This window comes from Leptodactylus fuscus, chromosome 5 (assembly GCF_031893055.1).
Source record: "Leptodactylus fuscus isolate aLepFus1 chromosome 5, aLepFus1.hap2, whole genome shotgun sequence".
Lineage (NCBI taxonomy): Eukaryota > Metazoa > Chordata > Amphibia > Anura > Leptodactylidae > Leptodactylus > Leptodactylus fuscus.
The window spans coordinates 203,704,993-203,723,525 of record NC_134269.1 but is presented as its reverse complement, the minus strand read 5'-3'; positions in this window follow the sequence as shown (position 1 = coordinate 203,723,525).

The window sequence follows — 18,533 nt, the reverse complement described above, 5'->3', positions numbered from 1 at the left end:
AGGCGTCCGGGAGTATTGTGTCCATCAATACCATCCATAAGGAAGCATCTGCTGGGATCTACTAACTACTGGATAGGAAGAAATGTGGTTTTTCTATTCTACCACAGGGGTCCAAATACTTATTGGTAGACAGAGTTTAACATGCTGAGTATTGAGAAGCCTGGGATTTTTAAACTACTGGCTGTTACGGCAATGGATTGCCACCAAAAGAAATCAGTCTGGAGGCAACAATCCTCCTCAAACTGGAGACATCCACCAGCAGATGTCTGGTTTGTACAATAGCAGACTGGAAGGGTGTGGTGTCCACTAAGATCCGGAATGGGATCCATGTTTAAAGTCCCAACAACCGATGTACTATCATAGTGGATATCAGAAAAGAGTTATCCAACTTTTTAAAATTTTTGGTCTACCATGGTTAGATCAGAGGGTTCAGAAGAGGACAATACTACAATATCTAGAACGGCTTCTCGAAAAGTGCAATGTTCTCAGTGCTGAGAGCTCCAGCTCCTAATATATGTAATGAAGAGACTGCAGAACCTCAAACTCACCCAACCAAAAAAAGCCCTGGCCTATCGCCTTGTTCTCATGATGTTAAGCCTTAGCCATAGCAGTCGGCTGTTTGTCTTCTCTGGTTGTTCAGGTCACACACACTGTTCAACTGTTCAACGTGTGTGTGAATGACACCGTTCAGCTGAAACAAGCGAGTTGCATTCAACGCCTTATATGGTTAGCACAACATTTGGGCTGCTTATAAGAACCTGCGCCCATGAACATTTGAGTCCATATTGGCCTGTACAGCTGTTCAAACTGACTGTAACAAAGTCTATGTACATATATTCTCATTGAACGCAAATATGTATGATATCCGAAGAAAAGAATGTGTTCATCTCCTCCCCTGTATCTTACTCCTAGTCTCCTACTAGCATCAGAAACTAGGATGTGCGGGAGCTGGGAGAATAGATGTCCCAACTTCAGCAGTGCTTTGTAGGAGATGTAAACTTTAGGTGAGGATGGTGAAGTCAGCTATATGTGTGTGTGAGGGGGACCATTAGCTATGTGAGGTGACATTGTTACCTACATGGGGTGGGGTGCCTATGTGCTGGCGGTGGCACACCTCACCTATGTGAGAGTACAGGTACAGCAGCCATAAAAGAAATTGTAAGAGAGGTGGGGGTGCAAGCTGGACTACACCATGGCCTGTAGCTACTCCCTTGCATGACCAGTGCATGAGTCTTGAATGAAGACAAGGAGGAAAGCCCCAGGTATTGCATGTTGGCAGACGCTCTCTAAGAGCAAAAGGACCAGGTTGTTGGCATCCAACCGTCCAATCCCTCTCTTTCCCGACATTTGCCTTTAATAGAGGGTTAGCAAGTCCCCATACTTATTAGATGGTCAACAAATCCTACAAAATCAGACAGTAACCATCCAATGTGTATAGCAACCATTTGGCTATCCTGTCCAATTCCCCAGCACACATGCATCCTCAGCTCAACCAAGCCTTGCCTGTGTGCGGAATAGTGAGAGGATTGAGAAAGCCTTCTCTAGGAACAGTTCACCTTTCCAAGAACAAGAGGATCAGGCAGGTGAAATGCAACAGATCATCTCTTATTACTAAGTGCTAAAGATAAGAGATATAGTAGGCACAAAGGTAGATTGTGTAGAGTTGCCAGAGTATAATGTGGGCATGAAAGATCTGGTACCAAAGGTACCACGAGACACTGTGTGGAGTGGCGGAACAGGAGAGGAGCATTGAGAATCTTTTACACAAGGTATCGGAGGCATAATTGCTGGTTGTGGAGGTAGGGCATAAATGGAGGAACCCAGGACATAGTTACTTACTACACCACAAACTCCATTTGGGATGTGAATGGAATATTTGTAGGGTCTGGGGACTACTTTAGTTACTTAAAGTCTGAAGATGTTTGAGCCTGTCTTCCTTTCCACCCTATGGGGGAAGTTTCCATTGTTAGAACTTAAGTATTTTCATCTGTCCAAGGAACTCTTCTTTTTAGATTCTGGAGATCCAGTACAACAATCAATGTAGCAATTGATAATATACATCTAAAGACTAAGAAGCAGCTGTAATATATAATCAGGTTATTTAAGCTTTCATATAGATGACGCTCAAACACAAGAGGAAGAACCCTGTTATTTGATGGTTTAATAATTTTCTTACAATTCAACATAATTCTATGTAGCTTTTTTGCTCCCAGGTTGTCTCCAACTTTACCGCCAGCTTCATCTCTGCGCTTTACCATAGACTTATTCTGTTCACTGCCAAACATAAATCAAGACAGAATTATGGAATTCACAGCTGTAACTAAGATCAAAGTGAAGGAGAACTGAGCCATGTTATTATGTATTACTGGAGGATTGATTGATAGGACTCCAGGTGCCATAAGTCAAGAAGCGGGAAGAAAAATTGCGTAGGTTTTTGGCTGGTATGCGAATATAAAGCATAAACATGATATTCTATCATTGCCAATACTATAAAGCAGCTCAGAAGTTATTAAATAAATCAACTCATTAAGAGTCATTACCGTCATGTGTTATGGAAAGCTTTTATCTACCTTTAGTTCTTCCTTCTTGAGTATACTGCAAGCCCTGAAAATGCAGCCTCTGGTTTGTAAGAGCCATATGGGCCAAATATGATTTATGGTATGTTGGGTAAGCACTCCTGGGTTTAAAAGTATACAGAAGACTTAGGCCTGGTTCACATCCGCATTCAGGTTTCCCATCGGGGAATCTGCTGGAGACTCCCTGAATGGAAACCTAAATGCATTAAAAGGATCCTATCATTAGAATCCCTTTTTTTCTAACACGTAGGAATAGCCTTAAGAAAGGCTATTCTTCTCCTACCTTTAGATGTCTTCTCCTGACCGCCGTTCGGTAGATATTCCGTTTTACGTTTTTAAGCAAATGAGTTCTTTCGCAGCACTGGGGGCGGGCCAAGGCGCTTGAACAGCACTGGGGGCGTCCTCAATGCTGCGAGAGAACTCTCCATCACCGCCTCCATCTTCTTCAGGAGCCAGCCTCTACGCGTCGTCTTCCAGCCTGGCTTTCAATCTTCTACGCATGCGCAATCCGTTCCTAATGCAAGTCAATGGGATTTTTTAATGATCAAAAATTGGATTTTAAAAATGATCCTATTCAGTACACAGCGTGGAGTCCAAAAATTGAAGGCTTCAATTTTTGGACTCTGGGCTGTGTAGTGATTAAAAAATCCTCTGGCTACTTAGTCCTCCCCACTTACTTGCACTGAATCGCTGCTGATCCCCGTTGTTTTCGTTCCTCTTCTCTCTACTTCACATGCCTGCAGAGCGCCGTGCGCTGCAAGTAGGCGGGGCTTGTTGTGGCTTAGGAGAGTGTGGGTGGGTACAGGGCGGGGAGACGTGAGTGCATCACTCACGTCTCCCCTCCCAGTACCCATCCACACTCTCCTAAGCCACAAGCCCCGCTTTCTCTCAGCATCTGTAACACTAGCCTGGGAAGCGGGGGCGCGTGCACAGCACTCTGCAGACATGTGAAGTAGAGAGTGGAGGAGCGAGAACAACGGAGAGCAGCAGCAGCAGCGCTTCTGTGCTGGTGAGTTGAGCAATCGGGATCGGAATTCCATTCTCGATCTTTTTTAGGCAGGAACCGAACCCAATCGTGATCGTGAAATTTACGCGATCCAATCTTTTCCGATCCCGATCACTCAACCCTAGTAGCATGGCATCCTTAGCAGCTATGACTACCTGAAGACTGAAGCCAGCCCATCGCCCTGCGGACCAGCAAAAATTGTCCAACAGCCCGTGAACCGGTGGTTGGGGACCCTGCCCTAGGAGACTTGAGCCTGCAGTCTTTTAAACCGTATTGCAGTCTATGAGACTTTTATTTCCTTACTCCTTCATTAGGCTCTCATTTGCCATAGGAACCCAACAGAACAGGTACCCACTGACCCACCAGTAATTATGATGCAGCGACTCTTATGCACATGCCAGAGTTCAGTCTGGGTACTATTGCCCCCCACACTGACAGTTTTCCAAGGACTTTTGCAAAAGCCCCAAGTTGTATGAAAACTTACCGACCATTTACGATTTGAGTGCACATAGGTTTACGAAGTTTCTCTTACCAAGGATTATTAGTTATGTTTTTGTCATCCATCTTTTTTATAGTTTTGTCATCGAACTTAAAAAGTTGATTTGACGGCTATAAAGTAACATTTTTGTTTTACAATGAAAGTTGTTTCACTGAACTTTTGTCTTGTTATTTTAACCCTTATTTCTCGCTCTACCGACGCGCCATATGTCAGGTTTTTCTTCAATAACTCAGTTAATTATACCGTAATTACTTCCCGCCTGGGCTGTCACTTCTGACTTTGATTTTTCCTACCTCAAAAAATCTGTCTACAGGTATTTATTTTTTAACAATATTTCTATTCTTTACTTCAGCGCCATGAATGATAATGGCTAATGTTGACGTGAAGCGAAGCAGGATTCCTAGTTATTTCTAGTTCAATTCCAATAAATAAACCAACTTGTTCTTCAGTGGTTCCCCATCTAAAAGATTTATTGCAAATTGTGTAACTTTCAGGGCTCCTTTGTCTAGTTTTTGTTTATTCACGGCTCAACTAACAATGAAATACGATAGATCATCAATGTATAATAGGTAGGGTCCAACTCCCAGCACTGCTGCCCCTTTCACATGGCGCTTTCTTACTGTTATGATACTGGTATACAAGGCTGGAATACGGTGGCCAGATGGAATAAGCCAGGAGCAGATAGGTACTGAAAAGTAGTAGTCCGGGGTGCAGCTTGAAGTGTAGATCACAAGGTTAATACATCAAGGAGTAGAAACAGTCTGGGAAAGACATTTCTGAGGAGCAGGAGACCGGAACAAGTCACAATACTCGAGCAAAGGCTGTACTGCCTCATGGGGGTAAATAGGACCAAACAGAAAACAAGATGGCTTCTCATTGGTACAGATCGGCCATCTTTGTTAAAGCAATTCCTAAGATGAACACTGCAGTCTCCAGTGGTGAGGAGTGGAAGTGCAACAATATTTCAGAGTGAGCAAAATAGCGGCCACTAGTGGTCGATTAGCAAAGTACAGGATTATGCCACTTACAAATGACCAAAGTAATGTTTTTGTAGATTTATTCTACATCAGCCAGATGTTGGATTATTGTGCCATGACAATCTGTGAATCTGTGTGTCCATCACATGCCCATGGCCCAGTCACAGGTATCAACAGTGAACCCGGTGCTTGTGACATTATTCAGAGGCTAGGGATCAATGGATACCATGAGGAGGTCCAGGAGAGGTAAATATAACTGTTTATTTAAACTTATCTTTCCATGACCTGTGAGGAAAATAATAATAGCACCTTCGGTTTGTGGCAAATTAATCTTAGGGCTAATTCACACAGAGTTTTTTGCCAGAAGCTTTTGATGCAGAATCTGCCTCAAAATCCGCCTGCAAAAACGCCTCCCATTCATTTCAATGCCTCTATAATGAGTCCATGTGCTTTCCACGTCACAGCATGCGGAGAGGAAAGTAGATCACAAAGTACTTTTCTGTCTGCATTTTCCATGCGGACACCGTGTGGAAAGCACACGGACCCCATTATAGTCTATGGGGTCCATGTGCTCTCATAAGCTCTTTGCTTACCAATGCGTTCAGTATTACATTTGGGAGTTCCCCATGTGGACTCCCCGAATGAATTACCAAATGCAGATGTGAATCAGGGGTAAGTTTCTGCCGAGCCCAAAGTCAACGGTGGTGGCAGCATGTATTAGGGCGGTGTGTTGATTGTGTTGGGGTTCAGTATTCAGCCCGAGTGAAAAGTGAGTGCAAGAGTGAGTGAGTGGAGCGAGTTGACTCCTGGTGGCCACACCTGTGTCATTTGCTAGAACATCCCATACGTGACAAACCACATTGCTACAAAGTTACAATATCTGCAACATTATCTATTTGTAACCACAATAGTTACCGTAATCTGGACCACTGACTGTGTGACAATATGCAGCAGAAATCTCTAAGCCTTGAAGATATTTTGTGTAATTATACATGTTCTTTCTAAATGCAGTGAGTCTTTATACCAGAACCTTAATGTCCAAGAATATATTTATGGTTCATTTCAAGATACTGAGGAGAGCACAAGTTCAGCCAAGCTGACCTGCACAGCTGGGGAATAAGACATCACTAAAAGCCAGGAGCCTCATAAATTTCAACATGAGATACGTACAAGGCGACTTATTTCTATCATTCTAAGTGTGGATTTTTAAGTACAATGTCACTGAAAAATAGACACGTAGACTTTTTAAGAACTTACCAAGCAAAAAGTACTGCAGACCCCTGGGAAAATCAGCATCATGTTCTCCTGAAACTAGGTTTTTGGGTTTTTTTTCCCTCGCTTTACAACTCACCTGAAGGTTTCTCCTCGGGGAAAAGTTTGAAGTCACTTTGTACTGCAGATTTTGGTCACAGCATGTGGATGAGATTTCTCGCTTTAGTGCTTCTGCTATAGACCGCCGGCTAACCAGCTACCATCATTCACTAGGTGGCCTCGATCCTATAATGTTTCTCTTGCGAGTTTTTGGATATTTGTAATATTTTTGTGCAATATCGTTTTCTTAACTGTTCATTAGCTAAAATGGTTTTTAGTCTGTTTCCTGGATCATCTTCCATGTGCAACAACTTTCCAAGGCCAGGTTCACATGAGGTTTTTTGAACTGGATCTTGAGGTGGAGGCCACCTCAGAATCTGATCCAAAAAACAGCTAGCCGCGACTGGATGCCGATGCAGTGCACCAGCATCTAGTCACGGCAATCTGCTCCGGATTAGGCCCAAATGAATGAGCCTAGTCGGGAGGAGGGAGTGTTCGCGCTGTGAAATACGCCTCAAAAACAAACCACTTCCGGAAAAAGGACCCCATTGAACTCAACGGTGGGTGGTTTTTTTGAGCCGGATTCCATGTCAAAATCCTGACCAAAAATCCAGTGTGAACCCAGCCTAATGGTGGATATCAAGAGCAGCAAGAGAGATCTGAGAATCTCATGGGTGAATTTTGTGTACGCCTAGATTTTTTATAGTATTTTTCATTCTGCTCTTCTGTTGGGCTGGTCTGGAGTGACCTGGGCAACTTGCGTAAAATCATCTTGGTCAACTGTTTTAAATGCTACTGAGAGGTTGTAGAGAATTAGGATGTCCCGTCTCTCTGGCCATAAGTAGGTCATTTATTACTTGTGCGAGTCCTGATTCAGTGCTAGGTTTTTTCCTGACTGCTCATGTCATAGGCCTTATTGCTAGATGTTTCTAGGGATCTTGGAATTAGGATCTTGGAATTAGGAATTTTGCTGGGATCAAAGAAAATCCGAGAATGTCTTGTAGGGTCTACAGTAGTTGTAAACAGCTAATGAAAATTGGGTTGTCTTAGCAGCAACTTGATTTTATGTAGATATACTCAAGAAAAACACAGTACTTGCTGTAATGTTGGTATTAGGGTTGAGCGATAGGGATCGGAAAAGATCAGATTCCGATCGGCGATTGAGTAAATTTTATGATCACAATTGGAATTCCGATTCTGATCTTTTTAGGTGGGATCGAGATCGGAGGTTATTTCCCACAATACTTTGCTACTGGCCAAGCATTGTGGGAAAAGCTAATAATGTTAGCTACTAGAGATGAGAGAGTACTATTTGAAACTGGCGTTTTGAATAGCACACTCCCATAGGAATGAATGGATGCAGCCGGCACACAGCCTGTGCTGGCGTCTGGCCGTTTATCCCCCTGCGCGCCTGCTGCATCCGTTCATTCCTATGGCATAGCAGGGAGGAAATAGAAGAGTAGATAGTATCTACTCTTCTGTTTCCTCCCTGCTTCAGGGAGGAAACAGAATAGTATAGTCCACTAGAAACAGAATAGTTGACTTACCTGCACAGATCCGCTGCTCCGTCGCTCCCCGTTCTTCTCGGTCCATGCGCACCCCTAGCTCCCAGGTTACTGTTACAGACCTAGGAAGAAGGTGGGGCTTGTGGCTTGGGAGAGTGTGGGTGGGTACTGGGAGGGGATACCTGAGTGATGCACTCAATTCTACCCGCCCTGTACCCGCCCACACTCTCCTAAGCCACAACAAGCCCTGCCTACTCCCAGCATCTCTAACACTAGCCTAGGGAGGCGGGGGCGCGCACGGCACTCTGAAGGCCAGTAAATGAGAGAGAAGTGGAGTGAGAAGAACAGGGAGCGGCAGCGATCTGTGCAGGTAAGTGGACACCACTCCCTCTGCTCACAGTGCTCGTCTATAGATGAGTATTATCAGGAGGGGAGGGGGAGTTCCTCCCCGCTCACACTGTACAGCACGATAGGCGCTGCTGTGCAGAAGGGCGTCCCTGACTGACTGTCAGAAACGCCCTTCTGACTCTAAAGCGCTACGCTACCGGGACCGATAGCGCTTTACCCGGGGCACAGAATTCAGCGCACTGTCAGCTTTCCAGCAGTATATAGAACTGCCTGTCCCCAATCTGATGAAAGGTCCTCTTTAAAGTAATAAAACAATAGTTCCTCAAACAACACCCCCCTCCCCATCTGTTGCGGACCTCGTAGCCATTACCTGGAGGAAACTGTATCGCTAATTATTTTCACCATTAAATCCATTAGAGCAGCGAAGGGCTCGGGATCATTCTGATTTAATTACTCAGATGGAGGATTTCTATCTGCCAAATTCAATTACAAACTCAGACAGGACAATCATTCCTTAATGATAAGGTCTGGTTCACATGTGACCTGGGTTAAGCTTTTTTTGTTTTTTTTTTAAACACCTTTTTTTTAAAACTGAGTGTACTATTAACTATTACAATTTCTTTATAGATCACATATGACTTGTTTTTCTGATATGTATGTATAAGATTTTCACCGAGAATCCTCAGCAAACTTGCTGTGTGGGCGCATGGCCTAAAATCATTGTTTGTTTCACTGCTGGATAAGTATATTTTAAGTTCCTTGTGTAGGCAAACATCCGCCATGCTGCAAATTTGCTTCCTGTGCAAATATCATAATGACTCCTTCATGAAGACACTTGTGCTTTATTGTCCAATGGAAGACAAAGCCAAACAAACAATGCAGCTGCATTCGCTAATTCAGTTTTTCATGGTAATTGCTGCTATTGAGATCTAAATGTACAATATTTTCTGTCAATACCGACAACTTCAGCATAATCGCTGAGAAAAGTAGATGAGCTTCAATGGCTTCATCAGCCCTACAAAGAAACGTCAAATATAAATCATTAATATAGTATATTAAAACTATATATGTTATCTTCAACTGTGTATGAAATGTGTGTGCCGAGCATTTATGGGATGTGCGGTTCGCAATACACTATGGTAATAGCAAGTCGTCCAAAAGTAATTTGTCCCAAGCTATTGTTTGTCTTCACGATCAGAAGGAAGCAAGCAGGACTTTTTTCTTTGCATTTTTCGGGTGGAAACCTGGCGGACCCTAATATAGTCTATGGGGTAACTGCTTATCCAAGCATCAATTAGACAAGATTCAGGTGCCAAGGAGGAGGAACTGAAGAGCAGTTGGGAGGTTGTAGCCTGGAGAAAGCAGACAGGGCGCTGAATTCAGCGCATTGTTGGCTTTCAGATTATGTACCCCGGGCTGGAGATATCGGTGCTGTTACTGATGTCTCCCCACTGTCAGAAGGGTAATCCTAACAGTCTAACTGGGCTGTGAGGAACGCCCTCCCGACAGTACTCGTCCACAGCCCTGTACTGTCAGAGGGGGCGTTCCTTACCACCCACTGATGATGATGAGCTATGAAGAACACCCCCAGTACTATTCTATGGACAAGTACAGTCAGGAGGGGCGGTGTTCCTCATGGCTTAGTGTCATGACTGGGCGTTATGGATCACCCCCTCTGATAGTACAGGGCTATGGAAGAGTTTTGTCAGGAGGGCGTTCCTAACAGTCCATCTAGACTGTCAGGAACACCCTTCTGACAGTGGGAAGACATCGGTGCCATTATAATATTTCCAGCCCTGGAGAACATAATGGGAAAGCCAACAGTTATGTCTTTTACTCTATGGGATGATTAATGTTAGACATACCGAGGGGAATATATCAATCCCTCTGTGCTAGTTTACGTTGACATGCGCTGATATGGAGCATTTTTGGTGCAAGGTCATATCCCCTGTTCTGCACCTCACTTACATTTCGTGAATGTATGTAGAGTAGGAAGGCCCAGATACTCCTCGGAAATGCCGAGGCAAAAATCATGGCATTTTACAGTCCTTGTAAAGTGGACGGGATTCTAGGAAGTCCCAACCTCATATTGCAGAAAAGTACCCGCAACAAATATGCTGTGATTTCTAAAACCATTGTGTTTTTGAAAATTGCAGCAAGTCAAGAATGCCTACGGAAATACTGGTGGTTTCCCTATAGGCAGTGGCGTAACTAGGAATGCTGGGGCCCGTGTTGAACTTTTGACATGGCCCCCCAACCGACGCCAAAGATCTCGACCAACTGACCACTACCACCCCCAACCCCCCCACATTTCTGCGCACACTATAATTCCCCATAGTGGCCCCTGCACACAGTATTATCCCCCATAGTGGCTCCTGCACACAGTATTATGCCTCATAGTGGCCTCTGCACACAGTATTATCCCCCATAGTGGCCCCTGCACACAGTATTATCCCCCATAGTGGCCCCTGCACACAGTATTATCCCTCATAGTGGCCCCTGCACACAGTATTATTCCCCATAGTGGCCCCTGCACACAGTATTATGTCCCATAGTGGCCCCTGCACACAGTATTATCCCCCATAGTGGCCCCTGTACACAGTATTATCCCCCATAGTGGCTCCTGCACACAGTATTATGCCCCATAGTGGCCTCTGCACACAGTATTATTCCCCATAGTGGACTCTGCACACAGTATTATGTCCCATAGTGGCCTCTGCACACAGTATTATTCCCCATAGTGGACTCTGCACACAGTATTATGTCCCATAGTGGCCCCTGCACACAGTATTATTCCCCATAGTGGCCCCTGCACACAGTATTATTCCCCATAGTGGCCCCTGTATACAGTATTATCCTCCATTCTGGACACCCATGAACAATTATTATACTTTGGGGTCTATAACAAGCATTAAAACTTTGTGGATGTTGTTGTTAGTTTTAATATCAGACGCCATGTTAATATTTTTCAGGCATTCAGTCAGAAAAAAAAAAATTGCAATTAATTTAGGATTTAGCAGAAATAGCAAATGTAGTTCTATGAGTCAATGAGACATAATGGAACGGATGGCCCAAAAAGCCTGGAGCAAGGACAGAATTTCCTTATTTTGCCCAGATTATCAGTAGAGTTACCTCACGGGTTGGCCGTCTGTCCATAAACTCAAAATCCTACTGTAGTCCAGGCACTAACTAAACAAAACACAGTCTTTTACTACTTGGCAGGCAAACAATCGCATTGTGAACAGTAACCTATTGCACTTGCATTTATCCAGAAGCTCAGCAGTGTCTCCTCGGAGAGATAAGTCCTCTTTCCTTCACCAGATATGTCTGAGTAATGAAGTCCTTTCTTCAGGAGTCTTCTCAGCTGACATCTAATGAGGTTCCTCAAGTGACCCAAACCCTGGCCTTCCCTCCTAGATGGAGGGGAACCTGGTCTTTTCTTCTCACTCCAAGTCAGTCACTTGCCAGGGCATGTTCACAAGGTGGAATTTCCATTCCGCGTGTGAATATTCCGCTCTGGATTAGGCCCAAATTTCTCTAATCGGGAAGGAGTCTCGCGCCGTGGACTGTCCGGCAAGAAGGATCATCTCACTTCTTTTTTACACTACTAGCTAGTGGAAAAAAGAAGCGAGTGGCTCCCATTGAAGTCAATGGGAGCCGGTTTTGGCAGTGGAATTTGAGGCGGATTCTACTTCTGTTACTGTATTCTCTGGTCAGTGCTACAGCTTTCCAGAAATATTATTTGAGCTTGGCATGTTACATATGGTCGTGTTTTACCTGCAGGTTTTTTTTTTTTTTTTTCCAGCCCACAATCGTTCTTGATATTCCTCTCTCACTACCACCCACATTCTCCCAAAACTTACCGCGCTCTTGAGGTCACCTCAGGTTATGCATGTAAGGGGTGGACAATAATTTCATCATTAATCTATTAATACGGATTTAACCTTCCATATATTGTTTCTCTTCTTCCAGTTGTGGTGGGCGTCTTCTGTTGTCACGTTCATCTACATCTGTTGCTTTTAACGATAATTCAATGTCATTTCGCTTTGTTCTTATCAAGGTCTGTTGATACAGATACACATTATCTTTGTATCTCCTTTACCCGACCAGAATTGACAAGATATACAACGTGATATGCTAACGCTCCGATAGTCTCTATATGTGACCACGCAGTGGGGGGATGAGGAATTGCGAGTCTTTCAAGGTTTTTGTTAGAATTTTGTAATGCAACGTGTTGTATCGAATCGATTTGGTTTCGAGACAAATTGTAACCCTAAGGCCACGGCCCCATGGGCCGGAAAGCTCAGGATTTGGCTGCAGCGGAAAAATCGCAGCGTTTTACAGATCACTTGCATCTATACAGTCCTATGAAAAAGTTTGGGCACCCCTATTAATCTTAATCATTTTTAGTTCTAAATATTTTGGTGTTTATAACAGCCATTTCAGTTTGATATATCTAATAACTGATGGACACAGTAATATTTCAGGATTGAAATGAGGTTTATTGTACTAACAGAAAATGCGCAATATGCATTAAACCAAAATTTGACCGGTGCAAAAGTATGGGCACCTCAACAGAAAAGTGACATTAATATTTAGTAGATCCTCCTTTTGCAAAGATAACAGCCTCTAGTCGCTTCCTGTAGCTTTTAATCAGTTCCTGGATCCTGGATAAAGGTATTTTGGACAAACAATTCAAGTTCAGTTAAGTTAGATGGTCGCCGAGCATGGACAGCCCGCTTCAAATCATCCCACAGATGTTCAATGATATTCAGGTCTGGGGACTGGGATGGCCATTCCAGAACATTGTAATTGTTCCTCTGCATGAATGCCTGAGGATTTGGAGCGGTGTTTTGGATCATTGTCTTGCTGAAATATCCATCCCCGGTGTAACTTCAACTTCATCACTGATTCTTGAACATTATTCTCAAGAATCTGCTGATACTGAGTGGAATCCATGCGACCCTCAACTTTACCAAGATTCCCGGTGCCGGCATTGGCTACACAGCCCCAAAGCATGATGGAACCTCCACCAAATTTTACAGTGGGTAGCATGTGTTTTTCTTGGAATGCTGTTTCTTTTTGGACGCCATGCATAACGCCTTTTTTTATAACCAAACAACTCAATTTTTGTTTCCAAAATGAAGCTGCCTTGTCCAAATGTGCTTTTTCATACCTCAGGCAACTCTATTTGTGGCGTACGTGCAGAAACGGCTTCTTTCTCATCACTCTCCCATACAGCTTCTATTTGTGCAAAGTGCGCTGTATAGTTGACCGATGCACAGTGACACCATCTGCAGCAAGATGATGCTGCAGCTCTTTGGAGGTGGTCTGTGGATTGTCCTTGACTGTTCTCACCATTCTTCTTCTCTGCCTTTCTGATATTTTTCTTGGCCTGCCACTTCTGGGCTTAACAAGAACTGTCCCTGTGGTCTTCCATTTCCTTACTATGTTCCTCACAGTGGAAACTGACAGGTTAAATCTCTGAGACAACGTTTTGTATCCTTCCCCTGAACAACTATGTTGAACAATCTTTGTTTTCAGATCATTTGAGGGCGGGCTGTCCATGTTCGGCGACCATCAAACTTAACTGAACTTCAATTGTTTTGTAGAAAGAAATGGTCCAAAATACCTTCATCCAGGATCCAGGAACTGATTAAAAGCTACAGGAAGCGACTAGAGGCTGTTATCTTTGCAAAAGGAGGATGTACTAAATATTAATGTCACTTTTCTGTTGAGGTGCCCATATTTTTGCACCGGTCAAATTTTGGTTTAATGCATATTGCGCATTTTCTGTTAGTACAATAAACCTCATTTCAATCCTGAAATATTACTGTGTCCATCAGTTATTAGATATATCAAACTGAAATGGCTGTTATAAACACCAAAATATTTAGAACTAAAAATGATTAAGATTAATAGGGGTGCCCAAACTTTTTCATAGGACTGTATATTGTACTGTGGATGTAACTAGTCATGAAGATGGTCTAGGTTGCCATACAGCGCCTTGAACTTTTTCACATTTTGTCCCTTTACAACCACAAACTTGAATGTATTTTATTGAGATTGTAAAGGATAGACCAACACAAAGGACTGTGACACACGCACCAATATCAAGGGCACCCCAACCACTGTCAGACAGGAGACAAAGGGGTATTCCCTTGGAGAAATCTCTACCAGCATCCTCCACATGCTTTACAACTGGATTGTTGCTGTAGAGCAGGGGTAGGGAACGTACGGCTCTCCAGATCTGGCAAAACTACAACTCCCAGCATGCATACTTGCTCTGCTGTTCTTGGAACTCCCATGGAAGTGAATGGAGCATGATGGGAGTTTCACAGCAGCTGGAGAGCCGAAGGTTCCCTCAATAATGGATGTGGTGCTGATTTTCAGTCCCGGATTTTTCTGTCGTATACTGTAGTTAAGATTGAAGCAACTGTCCATGACGTCATATATGATATTTTAGTGGATGCTTGCTTGTTTTTTTATTTTCTTGGTTCTTGGATCTTTGAGGTAGTCTGAGATACATGACATCATTGGTTGAGGATACTGCTCTCCTCCTTACCTTCCAGCTTGACCTCCTCAGATTGGCTGACTTGTATAACACAAGACTATTATGGGCCGACGAGAAGTCATTACATGGATCATGTTGGTGACTTGGGGCCTCGCCATTACTGACACATATTGATGTTTTCCCTAGTAGTGAAAAAAATTAATCATATGATTGAGAAGAACAGACGTGCCTGGAGGTATACAGCCTGCAATGCGTTCTTGAGGCTATGAGCGTGCACATGCCAAGTAGCCCTACAAACTAAAAGAAAAGAAGTAACATGTTGTACATTTACCTTCAATAACTGTCAGCAGAATGCTCTTTAGCCACCGCTTGTTCATCCCTATTTCTCCATACACATCAGTGAGAGAGTAGAGTAAACCAAATGGCCTGTGGCCAAGAATCAGGGGCCAGAAGGGGTAATATATCGCATTAACAAGAAGTCATCACTATGGAGCCAATATGAGGTCTACATGGACTTATTAGACCAGGCAGATCATGCAATGAACTCTGGGTAAGGAATATGCAAATCAGTCCTCCTTGGTGAAAAAGACTTGCTATAGCATCGCCTTTTGGCAGACATCTCTCTATAGATCAATGTCTACAGATGTGTCCTTCTTTTTGGAGGAGTTGTTCTGGCTTTTGCTTTATTCACAAATTATGCCCCCAGGATACAGTTAAACCGGGCATTGATCTATAGGTAGATTCCTTCCAAAAAGCAGCTCTAGACGATTATTTGCATATTCCTTACCTAGAGTTCTTAGGCTCAGTTCACAACTGTGTTCAGTATTCTGTTCAAGGAGTCCACTTGGGGACCCCTTCGAATGGAAACCTATATGCATAGGAAAGCAGTTACTTGGGAAAACACTGGGAACCCTTAGACTATAATGGGGTCCGTGTGACTTCCGTTTGGTTCCTGCATGAAAAACGCAGAGAGAAAAATCCTGCAAGCAGCACTTTTCTCTCCATGTTTTGTGCAGAAACCACACAGACCTCATAATAGTCTCTGGCAGGGGTGCTCACACTTTGTCAGCATGTGAGCTACTTTATAACATGACCAAGTCGAAAGATCTACTACCCACTTCTTGTGGGTGGGCCTGTGAGTGGGGCTGGGGCGGGCCTGTGGGTGGGGTATGTCTGTGGGCGGGGCCGGGCATGTGGGTGGGGCTGGACGGAGCGTGAGAGCAGGAGACAGCGGCGTTCTGTGGCCGGCCAGGGATCCCCGCTGTCTGCTTGTTCACAGCGCAGGCTGAGAGTTCTCTCTGGACACTGACAGGCTGGGGCTGCGGCAGCGAGGAGCACGTCATGCCCCAGAGCTGCTGCTGCCCGGCCTGCCAGTGTCCAGCGATGACTCTCAGCCTGCGCTGTGAACAAGAAGCACCCCGGTCCCCTCCATCCCTAAGAGCGGCCTGCAAGTGTCCGGAGTGCTTGTTCACAGTGCAGGCTGAGAGTCGACTCTCAGCCTGCACTGGGAACAAGCAGACACTGGGGATCCCTGGCTGCATCCTGCGATCGACCCATACGTCTACTGCGATCGACCGCTAGATCTCGATCGACGCATTGGGCACCCCTGGTCTATGGGGTCCGGGCCATTCCTTAGGTAATTGGTATTATGTGCATGGTGGCCTTTAAGTGAAAGATTCCGCTCCGCTACATAGAGTATGAACGTCTTGTTTTTTTCACTTATCCTTCTAGGGCATACATTGAACTGGATTTGACAGCACATTAATAGTCTGCGAAGTAGTTATTTTCTAAGTCATTCCAGTGTTGATTCAAATGGCAAGAATACACTCGGGACTTGTGCAATATCACTCACAGAGACCTGCAGCGTTGGAATGTATTATCTCCTAGTCACGATTTTATGCAGACTCTGGATATAGCCCTGCAATCCATCATATTACAAGAGGTAACAAAGCAAATAAATACATAGCCATTAGTAAATCCACACATTTGTATCTTTCACACCCTTTGTCTAATCCATACCAAGCTGAAATGTTGCTTAAAAGTAAACTGTGGTGGACAAGTCTGCTTGGGGACCCCCATCACCATAGTGTACATCATAGCCACATAGGCTCGCCCGGACACTTGCAGAGATTTCAGGGTAAATCAGCAGTATTTAGCAATGCAAGCGTTCCTGATTAAGTGAAGCACTTGCTGTTAGAACATTTTACCTTCAGCCTTCAGTTACCATATGTATTTCATTCCTCAAGGCATTGATGCAATTTCCATTTAGATCAGTGTAATGAATTTGCAGGATGTATTACATGGTATTAAATTTTATGGCTAAAAAATGACTTGCTATACATCTTGGTTATTTTTCCACTTCAGCTGCTCTTACCGGTACCTTTTATTCCTAAGTGAGGGTACAACAGACGTCTTGATCTCTCTTTATTTGCAAACATCTTAAACACTGTATAGTGTATCTGCTTTTATATTTCACTTGTAACATGTAAAATCTATCCTCGTCGTGAAACTGTATCATGTGCTAGAGACCTATATACACATGTGGGTGCTGTATAGTATGGAAAGAGTCACCACAGGATTTTGATGTCACTGTGGGGTCCATTCTAAATTTGGTTTAGAGCCATTACAATAGAATAGAATAGAATAGAATAGAATAGAATAGAATAGAATAGAATAGAACAAAATACTTTATTGATATGCAGGGGAAATTCAGTGAGCCGAGATGGAGGGAACTGGAAGATGGGAGTAGTATTGGCGGATGATGCACCACTGGATAGGCCAAGTGTCCTCAACCACTCCCACCAGCTCAGCTCCTAGGCCGGACACTGATGAGGGGGCCTGCTGTGCTACCTGATGATGGTGGTGGCAGTAGTTCCCCTTGGGCTCTTCCAGTTGGAGAAGGGACTTCTCTACTCTGAGTCGTTGTGATGGTGTTTGGAAGGGCCGTGATGGTTATGCAGGAACAACTCAGGAACGCAGTTGTGCAGTTGAACTTTCCTTCAACATCTGAACAGTGAAAACAAGTAGCTTCCAAATGAAGGTTATAGTCTCCCACTATTCTATTCCCGAGGCTTGATCTTGAGGGGATACAAAGTGATGTTTAGGCTCTAGAACCGTTCTCCACTCCAAAACAATCATCACTCCTCGGCCTCTTCCAGCAGTAGATCCTGGAAGCTTTACTGGGAGAACCTCCTGTCACAGTACTCTACTACTCCTCATGGCACCATGCCCAAGTGTTAGGCAGTTCCTTGTCCAAGAGGTACTCTGTAAGAGCCTTGAGCTTGAATTCTTCCTCCTGGATAGGAACCACTGGGTCTCAGCGTACAATGCTGGTATGGACAGACTCCTCCGACACAAACTGGACTAGACTGACTGAGGCTGTAACAGTTCCTCTGGAGACATAAGTCTCCTAGACCTCGCCCAATGGCCTGTGATAGGCCAGGGCTGTATTATGTAGGAGTTTGAACAAGGGGAAAAACCAGGGGAGAGCTACAAACAGTTTGTATGAAACACAGAACATATAGACAGGACGTACAAATATAACCCAGAGGCACAGACACAAACACAATATAAGCAGGAGAATCATGGGATGCTACAAGTGTCCAACAGCGCAGATTCATTACAATACAATTCATTAACGGAGACAGAAACATACAGTCATTACATGGCACAGTAACACTGTAGGTAATCTGGTGAATCTGGCTTGTATTTAACTGATTCATCAATCTCTAGCTCTGTGACATGACTGTGTGTATTGTCTGTCCCGAGCTGCACCACTTGTCTGGAATGCTCTACCC